Source organism: Nerophis lumbriciformis, linkage group LG04, assembly GCF_033978685.3.
Source record: "Nerophis lumbriciformis linkage group LG04, RoL_Nlum_v2.1, whole genome shotgun sequence".
NCBI classification, from domain to species: Eukaryota; Metazoa; Chordata; class Actinopteri; order Syngnathiformes; family Syngnathidae; genus Nerophis; species Nerophis lumbriciformis.
In genome coordinates this window covers 56,045,888-56,058,313 of record NC_084551.2, presented here as the reverse complement: position 1 = coordinate 56,058,313, position 12,426 = coordinate 56,045,888, and the positions used below count along the sequence as shown (strand labels likewise).

The 12,426-nt window shown below is 33.6% G+C and overlaps 1 protein-coding gene across 1 annotated transcript in view; it reads left to right on the top strand.

Moving 5' to 3' along the window:
• Positions 1–8,191: 8,191 nt before the first annotated feature.
• LOC133605469 (uncharacterized) overlaps positions 8,192–12,426 on the top strand; it is a 32,706-nt gene continuing 28,471 nt past the window's right edge. The window contains exon 1 of the mRNA XM_061958818.2: positions 8,192–8,358. The gene's annotated coding sequence lies outside the window, so the exon portion shown is untranslated. The remainder of the gene's footprint in view (positions 8,359–12,426) is intronic.

The window sequence follows — 12,426 nt, the reverse complement described above, 5'->3', positions numbered from 1 at the left end:
AATAAGTCCTTCATGAAATTGTTTTTAAAATGTAATTTTTACATTTTTATTATAGTAATTTTCATCATTTTTCTTATTTCAATTTTTACTACAGTAAGTCCTTCCTTAAATTATTTATTTTATTTAGATTTTTGTATTTTTGTTGAGTATTACAGTAAGTCCTTCTTGAAATTGTTATTCAAATTAAATTTCTAAATTTTTATTACAGTAATTTACTTTATTTTGTATTCACATTTTTATTACAGCGGGTCCTCCCTTAAATTATTTATTGTATTTATTTGTGTTGAGTATTACAGTAAGTCCTTTAAATTGTGTTTTAATTATTATTATTTTTTTATTACAGTAATTTATTTTTTATTTACATTTTTACTACATTGGGTCCTACCTTAAATTATTTATTGTATTTATTTATGTTGCGTATTACAGTTAATTAATTAATTAATTAAGTTTTACATTTTCATTACAGTAATTTACTTTATTTTTTATTTACATTTTTATTACAGCGGGTTTTCCCTTAAATTATTTATTTGAGTTGAGTATTACAGTGAGTCCCTCTTGAATTTGTATTTTAGTACATTTTTATTACTGTAATTTTCTTTATTTTTTCTTATTTACATTTTTGCTACAGTAAGTCCTTCCTTAAATTATTTATTGTATTTAGATTTTGTATTTGTGTTGAGTATTACAAAAAGTTCTTTAAATTATTTTTAAAATGTATATTTTTACATTTTTATTACAGTAATTTACTTTATTTACATTTTTACTACAGTGGGTCCTCAAATCATTTATTGTATTTATTTTTGTTGAGTATTACAGTAAGCCCTTCTTTAAATTGTTTTTAAAATTAAATTTTTATTACAGTAATTTACTTTTTTTCTTCTTATTTAAATTATTACTACATTAGGTCCTCCCTTAAATTATTCATTGTATTTAGATTTTGTATTGAGTATTACAGTAAGTCCTTCTTGAAATTGTTTTTAAAATTGTATTTTTACATTTTTATTACAGTAATTTACTTTATTTACATTTTTACTACAGTGGGTCCTCAAATCATTTATTGTATTTATTTTTGTTGAGTATTAAAATAAGTCCTTTAAATTGTTTTTAAAATTACATTTTTTAATTTTTATTACAGTCATTTACTTTTAATTTTAATTACATTTTTACTACATTGGGTCCTCCCTTAAATTATTTATTGTGTTTAGATTTTGTATTTTTGTTGAGTATTTCAATAAGTCCTTTAAATTATCTTAAAAATGTAATTTTTACATTTTTATTACATTAGTTTACTTTTAAATTTTTTTTTTTTTTACTACATTCGGTCCTCCCTTAGTTTATTTAATCTATTTAAATTGTTTTTTAAATTAATGTTTACATGTTTATTACAGTAATTTACTTTATTTTTTCTTATTATCATTTTTACTACAGTAAGTCCTCCCTAAAATTATTTATTTTATTTATATTTTGTTGAGTATTACAGTAAGTCCTTCTTTAAATTGTTTTTTGCATTTTTATTACGTTTTTTTTCTTATTTAAATTTTTACTACAGTAAGTACTCCCTTAAATTATTTATTTTATTTAGATTTTGCATTTTTGTTGAGTATTACAGTAAGTTCTTGTTTAAATTTAATTGTTTTCTTTTTTATTACAGTAATTTACTTTTTTTATTACATTGGTTCCTCCCTTAAATTATTTAATCTGTTTGAATTTGTATTTTTTTTTTTTTTTTTTTTTTTTACTATTACTGTAAATCTTTCTTTATTTCATTTTCAAAATGTTATTTTTACATTTTTATTACAGTAATTTACTTTATTTCTTGTTTAAATTTTTTACTACAGTCGGTCCTAAATGAAATTATTTATTTTATTTAAATTTTGTTGTATTACAGTGAGTCATTCAAATATTTTATTGATTTACATATACATTTTTGGTACAGTAATTTACCTTATTTTTTAATTCAATTTTTTTATTATAGTGGTTCTTTCCTTAAATCATTTATTGTCTTTGAATTTAGTATTTTTAGTACTACAATAAGTATTTATTTATTTAGTATTTATTTAGAATATTTAAAATACTTTATTTAGAATATTAAATTTTTTTAATTTTTATTACAGTAATTTACTTTATTGATATTTAAAAATATGACTACAGTGGGTCCTCCTTTACGTTTTTTATTGTATTTATTTTTTGTAGTATTTCAGTGAGTCCTTCTGGAAATGTTTTTTTTAATTTAATCCAGTAATTTAAAACTGTTTATATTTTGTTTTACTACAGTATGTCCTTTAAATTTCTATATACATAAAAACATATTTATATCTGACATTCGTTTCATTTCTGTTGATAATGCATACTTTTTTCATAGTTGAAAGCTCGTCAATTAACAACAATAATAATACAAATAATGATGATGATAATAATGATTAATAATAATAGTAATAATATTATTAATAATACAAAATTACCACATTTGCCAATATACTACTAGTAATAATAATGATAATATTAATGCTACTACTACTACTACTACTACTACTACTATTTATATATTAAAATGTAAATCCATCCATACATCCATTTACTACCGCTTATTCCCTTTGGGGTCGCGGGGGCGAAAAATGTAAATAGTGTAGATTATTATTACATACTGTACTTATTGGCCCTACATTCTGTTGTACTGTTTTTAAATTATATTTATACCTAAATGTTTGTTTACCTTTGTAAAATGTATATAATATTTATACCTAAATGTTTGTTTACCTTTGTAAAAAACATGTTAGGTGTTAAAATGTCATGTTTTTGGGGGAGAGGGTAAGCGGGAAAACTTGGCTGATTTTTACTGGCGACACTTTTCACAAAGAACCAGCTGCATCCTGGAACCAATTAATCTGTAACTGTGTGTGTGTGTGTGATATAAATGGTAAAGTCCAGCTTGGCCACACGAGGGCGCGCTCACACTACTGCTGTATACTCGCATGGAGGGATTGTCCGCCCTTTTTTCTCTGTTTTCATCCACATGGAACGTTTTTTTTTTAATCCACAGTGAACTTTTTTTTTTTTAAATCCACATGGAACTTTTTTTTCTGTAACTTTTTTTAATCCACATGGAACTTGTATTTATTTTTTACTTATTTCAATCCACATGACACTTTTTTTGGTACTTATTTTTTTTTTTTTTAATCCACATGCAACTTACATATATTTTTTCCTCATGGAACTTGTAATAACTTGTAATTAAATTATTTATTTTTTCTTCCACATAAAACTTGTTTTCCCTCCAAATGGAACTTTTTATTTAAAATTGTATTTTGTTGTTTACATGCAACTTTTCTGTTACTAACTTTTTTTCTTTCGATTTATCCACATGGAACTTTTATTGAATTTTTTTTTTTTAGTTTTTGTCTTTTTTTCATCCAAATAGAACATTTTCTCTTGTTTGTCCTTTTTTCATCCACACAAAACTTTATTTTTTTTACTATTTCTTTCTTTTTTTTATTCACATTAGACTTAGTTAACCTACTTTTTTCTTTATTTTTGTAACTTTCTTTATATTTTTCACCCACATGGAACTTTTAATTTTTTACTTTTTTTTATACACATGACACTTTGTTTTTTAATGTTTTCTTTATTTTTGGATCCAAATGGAACTTTTTATTTGATCTTTGTATTTTTAATCCACATGGAACTTAATAAACATGCAAACATTTTTTTTCAATTTTGCAGACAAACACTACAGAGTCACATGACTAGGTATTTGACACATGCTAATTGTTAGCATGCTAACATTAACATGCTAACTTTTCTTTTGTGCCAGTTTTACAGATGAAAAATCATGCACACACCAGCCAAAGTTGTTTTTTATTCAGTCCATCCAGGATTTTTCAGCTTTTTTGAGGTTATTGCCGACTTAAATGCTTAAATTTGCGGCAGCTTTTTCATAAATTTGCAAGGTTTTGAAGTTTCTTTTTCCCCTCAATAACCGCAAATCAACTCCTGGTTTCATGAATTTGTTAGCAATGTTTTAGGTAGTTTTAACCTCAAAAAGCACCCGAGAAGTCTTTGTCCATCTTAAACATTCATTGACGTTCCATCACGTTTACCCCCGCACGTTAACGTCTTTTGTCAACTCTTGAGACTGATCTAAAGCACGGAGGAGCGATTATCATCACACGTCAACATCTCTAACCTGTAAATCTTTGCTCGGTCCGCATTGCAAATGAAAATACGCTTTTACCCGTCTTATCCTGGATGAACGAACGTTAAATATATTAATACATGCTAACTAGGGAGTACATGTTTACATACTATATTACCCAGAAGGCTTAGCGCTGTAGACAGGAACAGGAAGTTCCAAACAGTCCCTTTAATGCGGTGCTTCTTAAATAGTGGAACGTTAGAGGCAATAACGTATAGCATCTTTAGTGTTAGCAAATATTTATCTTCTCACATACAGATAAGATACAGATAAGATATAAATATATATATATATATATATACATACATACATACATACACATATATATATATATATATATGTATATATATATATGTATATATATATATATATATATATACATATATATATATATATATATATATGTATATATATATATGTATATATATATATATATATATATATGTATATATATATATATATATATATATATATATATATATATATATATATATATATATATATATATATATATACAGACACACACGTACAGCCTATACATATATATGTGTGTACATATTATACAAATTAATTTATAATGAATAATTAATACAATTGGATATTAAGAGTATGTAAAAGTGGAAGTTTTTTAATCAATCAGAAACATCAAGCAGCTAAAATGCGCCAAACATGAATAAGTGTTTTGCATTATTCCCATCATGCATTGCAGCGTAATTTACAATGAGTGTAATTTTGAATTATGTATAGTGTTTGGACATTTTTTTTTAATAATACCCACAAAGTTCAGTGAGCAGGTTGTGTTACGTGTGACCATGTGTGTTGACTTTTTGTGTTGATTGATTGGCGCCATAACTGGGAGAGGTTGTTTGGATTGGGTACTACAAAACCGTTGTGTAAATGTTAACTAAAAAGAGAATACAATGATTTGCAAAACCTTTTCAACTTATATTCAATTGAATAGACTGCAAAGACAAGATACTTAACGTTCAAACTGGAAAACTCTGTAATTTTTTGCAATTATTAGCTCATTTGGAATTTGATGCCTGCAGCATGTCTCAAAAAAGCTGGCACAAGTGGCAAAAAAGAGTGAGAAAGTTGAGGAATGCTCATCAAAGACTTATTTGGTACATCCCACAGGGGAACAGGCTAATTGGGAACAGGTGGGTGCCATGATTGGGTATAAAAGCAGCTTCCAGTCGTTCACAAACAAGGACGGGGCGAGGGTCACCACTTTGTCAACAAACGCCTGAGCAAATTGTTTAAGAACAACATTTGTCAAGCAGCTATTGCAAGGAATTTTGGGATTTCACCATCTACGCTCTGTAATATCATCAAAAGGTTCAGAGAATCTGGAGAAAACACTGCACGTAAGCCATGATATTGCGCACCTTGGATCCCTCAGGCGGTACTGCATCAAAAAGCCACATCAGTGTGTAAAGGATATCACCACATGGGCTCAGGAACACTTCAGAAAACCACTGTCAGTAACTACAGTTGGTCGCTACATCTGTAAGTGCAAGTTAAAACTCTACTATGCAAAGCCAAAGCCATTTATCAACAACACCCAGAAACACCGCCGGCTTTGTGGGCCCGAGCTCATCTAAGATGGACTGATGCAAAGTGGAAAAGTGTTCTGTGGTCTGACGAGTCCACATTTTAAATAGTCTTTAGCAACTGTGGACGTTGTTTCCTCCGGACCAAAGAGGAAAAGAACCATCCGGATTGTTCTAAGGCCAAAGTGTAAAAGGCAGCATGTGTGATGGTATGGGGGTGTATTAGTGGCCAAGACATGGGTAACTTACACATCTGTGAAGGCGCCATTAATGCTGAAAGGTACATACAGGTTTTGGAGCAACATGTTGCCATCCAAGCAACGTTATCATGGACGCCCCTGCTTATTTCGGCAAGACAATGCCAAGCCACGTGTTACAACAGCGTGGCTTCACAGTAAAAGAGTGCGGGTACTAGACTGGCCTGCCTGTAGTCCAGACCTGTCTCCCATTGAAAATGTGTGGCGCATTATGAAGCCTGGAGAGTCTTTATTGAACTTGTGACGTCTAACTGAAGACGTCGTTGGGGCCCCACTTGGCCTGCGGTTTGGGGAGCCCCTGCTTTTGACACATCGCACACTCTGTCGCCATCTTCCATTACCATTACATCCCCCCCGTGCCCCCCTTGTTACGACCTGCTGAACCAGCACACGCTGGCCTGTCCGTCAAAAGGAAGGAACAGGTGCCGCTGCAGGACCCCCCCCGGCCAAAGGCAACACACACACACACACACACACACACACACACACACACACACACAAATTCGTGTATTTCTTACCTTCTTGAGACCTGAGAAAAATGCCTCCCTCTTTAGGACCAGCCTTTCTAGATATATAAAGAAGTGTATTTACAACATTAATAATATATACAAACTATGCAAATATAAAAAAAGCTTGTTGTGAAAAATGAGTTGGAATTTCACAAGAAAAAGGTCACAATTTCACAAGAAAAACTTAGAATTTTGGCAGTATTATAATAAAAGTCGTCATTTTACTCAACGCAAGTCAAAAGAAAGACTGAACATTTGTGCAATATTATGATAAAAGTTGGAATTTTACTCAATAACAGTCACAATTTTACAAGAAAAGCTTACAATTTTGGCAATTTTATGTAAAGAGTCGTAATTTTACTCGACAAAAGTCACTATTTTCTAAGAACACTTTAAAATGTTGGCAATATTATAATAATAATTCAAATTTTACTTTGATTGATTGATTGAAACTTGTATTAGTAGATTGCACAGTTCAGTACATATTCCGTACAATTGACCACTAAATGGTAACACCCTAATAAGTTTTTCAACTTGTTTAAGTCGGGGTCCACATTAATCAATTCATGGTCAAATTTGGCAAAATTCACAATTTTTCTCAAAAAAAGTCACTGTTTTACAAGAACAACAAAACAAATTGGCAACATTGTGATAAAAGTCAGATTTGTATAGGACAAATGTCACCATTTTGCATTAAAAAGTAATAATTTTACATTAAAAAAAAATCATAATTTTACAAGAAAATATTGCAATATTACAGAAACAGAAAGAATATGAGAAATTGTTCCCAATTTTATAAGAAAAAAGTCGACACATTGTGAGAAAAAGACTACTTTTAGTAAAAAAAAAAAAAAAAGTTTTTATTTTTTGTTTGTAATTGGTTTTTAATCTTCATTATTTACTTCAAGTTATTACAGTATGTCTCTATATACATATTTATTTCCTTTTCTTTTTAAATTAATTTTGGCCAAAGGGAGCGCATTTCAATGCACTTGTTATTTCATATGTTGGCCAGAGGGGGAGCACTTCAAATTTATACACACACTTGTTATTTCATATGTTAACTTTTAAAAGTGACACAGTCAATTTGAAAAATGCCTCCTTTTTGGGACGACCCTCATGTTGATAGATGTCACCAGCAGATGAGACATTGTCTATTAGATGCAATGTTATTGGGACCATGACTTATGTCATCACTTGTTCACACCTCTTCATATGGAAGATACTTTTCCTTCTTCATGTCTCAAGAAGGGCAGAAATACAAGGACACACACACACACACACACACACACACACACACACACACACACACACACACTTTAAAGAGGGTGACCCAGAGGCATTTTGCCCTGCCAAAACGTTTGCCCCCCCGAGCCCCCCAGTTAGCGACAACGCCTCTTTACCCAAGAGAGGTCAAGCCCCCGTGGGTCACATGACACATGGCGTGGGTCACATGACACATGGCGTGTAAGTCGCATCAAAGCACGGGGGGGGGGGGGGGGGGGGGGGAAGAAGTCAATCAATCAAATAAAGTGTTGTGTGTTCCTCAATCAGAGAGTCCGCAGATGTCAGGGGGCGGGGCCTCGGTGGGAGTAGGGGGACGGGCTTGTGTGTGGGGGGGGTGGGACGTTCCCTCACAGTTGGCACTGAGGGGTCGTCGGGGCGATCGATGCAGAGAGGAAGACAGGAAGCGGCCGTCTCACCTTCGGGAGCGCTGATGAAAGTGAGGACGTGAAAAAGAAGATGAAAGGCAAGAAATCGGCGAAGAACAACATTTAGTCGCCGCTCTCCCTCGACCAATCATCTTCTTCCATTCTAACTTAAGCCCCTCCCCCGCCCTCGTTCATGTAAGTATCATTCCGCCATTAATATTGTCCGCCGTCTTCTTTAAACTTACTGAAGAAGGGCACACGTGTCTTTTATTTTCATGTTTTGTAAAACACTGTACGTTTGTGTGTGTGTGTGTGTGTGTGAAGTGTGTGTTAATGTGTGTGTGTGCATTCCTGTGACTTCTCTCAGGCTTTCCACCTCCAATCAATCATGTTGTCAAGTTATTAGGTGCCTGGTAATCAACACCGGTACCAATTGTTGGCACTTTAGTGTGTGTTGATAAATATTAATTGTTTTCCTCATTTTTTATTGCAACATTCCAAAAAGAGCCGATTATTTTCACCGCTGTCCGGTTGTCGTATCTTGTTTTATCGTCAACGTTGTATCGTTTGCAAGTGTTTAAAGTAAAACAGAGTCTTATAATTCTTATAATTTGAATATAAACTGCGCAGGCGCTACCAAAACACAGACTGGTTTCGACAAGGTCAAAGTCAGTGTGCCAACAGTTAAAAATGAGCCGATTATTTTCACTACTGTCCGGTTGTTGTACCTTGTTTTATCGTCAACATTGTATCATTTGCAAGTATGACATGAAGTTGCTGTTACAGTTGCGAGTCCAAGACGTTTGATGACAGCACTGTGTGTGTTGTTTTGGTTTTTGTTGCGCCCTAAAGTGTTAATACTGTAAGTATTGTACTTGTTACGCAGCAGCTGTTTGAGTGTAACGTGCATCTTAGCTGTAGTATTCATCGACCAATTCAGAGGTGTTGAAACCGCCATGTAAAATCGCTAATGCTAATCAGTAGCATGTCAATAGCAAAGCCAATGTATATTAACATCAAGCTAGTGCTTTTTATTTTTTTTTATTTTTAGAAAAGTGGATCCCTATGTTCAAACTTTTTTGAGTCGATTACTTTGTTGGCATTGAAAATTGCAATGTTACCTAGAAGTAGTTTGGCAAGTGCAGAAGTGAGTTGGCATTTGGGCATGACGTCACACGCAACCTCGGTATCGTACAATGGCACCTAAAAAGTGTTAACACTGTAAGTATTGTACTTTTTACGCACCAGCTGTTTGAGTGTAACGTGCATCTTAGTTGTAGTTTTCATCGACCAATTCGGAGGTGTTGAAACCGCCATGTAAAATTGCTAATGCTAAGCAGTAGCATGTCAATAGCAAAGCCAATGTATATTAGCATCAAGCTAGTGTATTTTTTGAAAAGCGGAGCGCTATGTTCGAACGCCTTTTGAGTCGATTACTTTGTTGGCAGTGAAAATTGCAACGTTACTTAGAGGTAGTTTGGCAAGTGCGGAAGTGAGTTGGCTTTTGGGCATGACGTCACGCGCAACCTAAAAAGTCTTAACACTGTAAGTATTCTACTTATTACGCACCAGCTGTTTGAGTGTAACGTGCATCTTAGTTGTAGTTTAGATCGACTAATTCGGAGGTGTTGAAACCGCCATGTAAAGTTGCTAATGCTAATCAGTAGCATGTCAAAAGCAAAGCCAATGTATTTTAGCATCAAGCTAGTGCATTTTTTGAAAAGTGGATCTCTATGTTCAAACTTTTTTGAGTCTATTACTTTGTTGGCATCGAAAATTGCAATGTTACCTAGAAGTAGTTTGGCAAGTGCGGAAGTGAGTTGGCATTTAGGCATGACGTCACACGCAACCCCGGTATTGTACAATGGCACCTACAAAGTGTTAACACTGTAAGTATTCTATTTTTTACACACCAGCTGTTTGAGTGTAACGTGCATCTTAGTTGTAGTTTTCATCGACTAATTCTGACGTGTTGAAACCGCCATGTAAAATTGCTAATGCTAATCAGTAGCATGTCAATAGCAAAGCCAATGTATGTTAGCATCAAGCTGGTGCATTTTTTGAAAAGCAGAGCCCTACATTCGAACGTCTTTTGAGTCGATTACTTTGTTGGCAGTGAAAATTGCAACGTTACCTAGAGGTAGCTTGGCAAGTGCGGAAGTGAGTTGGCTTTTGGGCATGACGTCAGGTGAAACCTAAAAAGTGTTAACACTGTAAGTATTCTACTTATTACGCACCAGCTGTTTGAATGTAACGTGCATCTTAGTTGTAGTTTTCATCGACCTGTTCGGAGGTGTTGAAACCGCCATGTAAAATTGCTGATGCTAATCAGTAGCAAAGCCAATGTATGTTAGCATCAAGCTAGTGCATTGTTTGAAAAGCACAGCCCTACTTTCGAACGTCTTTTGAGTCGATTACTTTGTTGGCAGTGAAAATTGCAACATTACCTAGAAGTAGTTTGGCAAGTGCGGAAGTGAGTTCCCTTTTGGGCATGACGTCACGCGCAACCTAAAAAGTGTTAACACTGTAAGCATTGTACTTATTACGCACCAGCTGTTTGAGTGTAACATGCATCTTGTTGTAGTTTTCATCGACGAATTCGGAGGTGTTGAAAACGCCATGTAAAATTGCTAATGCTAATCAGTAGCATGTCAATAGCAAAGCCAATGTATATTAGCATCAAGCTAGCGCTTTTTTTTTTTAAAAGTGAAGCCTCATATTCTAACGTTTTTTTTAAAAATTTGATTACTTTGTTGGCATTGAAATGTGCAACATTACCTAGAGGTAGTTTTGCGGAGTCCGCTCTCAGTGCTGCTGGAGTGATCCCCAAGTGTGGAAGTGATTCGGCATCTGGGCGTGACGTCATGCACAACCCCGGTATCGTACAATGGCACCTAAAAAGTGTTAATACTGTAAGTATTCTACTTATTACGCACCAGTTGTTTGATTGTAACGGGTAAGGTGTTGAAATCGCCATGTAAAATCGCTGATGCTAATGTCAGTAGCAAAGCCAATGTATATTAGCATCAAGCTAGCGCATTTAAAAAAAAAAAAAAAGTGAAACCTCACGTTCAAACATTTTTTAAATTTGATTACTTTGTTGGCATTGAAATGTGCAACATTACCTCGAGGTAGTTTGGCAGAGTCCGCTCTCAGTGCTGCTGGAGTGATCCCCAAGTGCGGAAGTGAGTCAGTAGCCATCCCGGGTGATTGTGCTACACCACAGTCGAGAAGTTGAACAAATGTTGAACCAGTAATAACATGAGTGTGTTGGTAATCTGAAAAAAAAGAATATTTTATGGCACAAATATGAAGTCAAAACATGTTTTAGAGGCGAGTTATTGCAAGTGTCCGATACATCTGTCCACTTCTGATACCATGCCGATCATGGCCAATACAGTCCTACTTTGTTATTTAGTCGCGTGGGATGTTAGGAAAGGTTGAAACAAGTGAATTTACTCCAACAGAGAACAATGTTGTCTTTAGGTTGAAGTGGAGTGGTAATAGTCTTTTCAGGGAGACAGCTCGTGGTCGCATTTATTTATTAAATGAAACTCATAATGCAGCAAGTTGTTCTTATTCCTATTCTTCATTCTTTTGTTCTTGTTCTTCTATTTGTTGTTCTTTTTAATTATTTTTCTTCTTCTCCTCCTACGACCTTCTCCTTAACCCTTCTTCTATATCTCCTTCTCTTCCTTCTACTTCTTCCTTTCTCCTTTTCTTCTTCTTATTCCTCTTGTCTCCATGTCATTCTTCCCTTTCTCCTTCTTCCTTTTGTTCTTGTTCTTCTATTTGTTTTTATTTTTTATTCTCTTTCTTCTTCATCTTCTTGTTATTCTCTTTCTCCTTCGACCTTCTCCTTTACCCGTCTTCCTTTTCACCTTCTTCTTCTTCTTCTTCTTTTTCTCCTTGCCCTTTTCTTCTTATTTTTGTTCTTATTTTTCATTCTTCTTCCTTTTGTTCTTGTATTTGTTGTTCTTATTTTTTTCATCTCCTTGTTATTCTCCTTCTCCGTTGCCATTTTTATTCTACTCTTCTTTTTCCTTTTCTCCTTGTCTCTTTTCTTTTTTTCTTCTTCTTCCCCTTGTCTCCTTGTCATTCTTCCTTTTCTTCTTCTTCCATTTGTTCTTGTTCTTCTATTTGTTGTTCTTCTTTTTTTATCCTTTTTCTTCCTCTTCCCCTTGTCATTCTCCATTGTCTCCTTGTTGTTATTCTCCTTCGACCTTCTTCTTCCCTTTCTCCTTCTTCCTTTTCTCCTTCTTC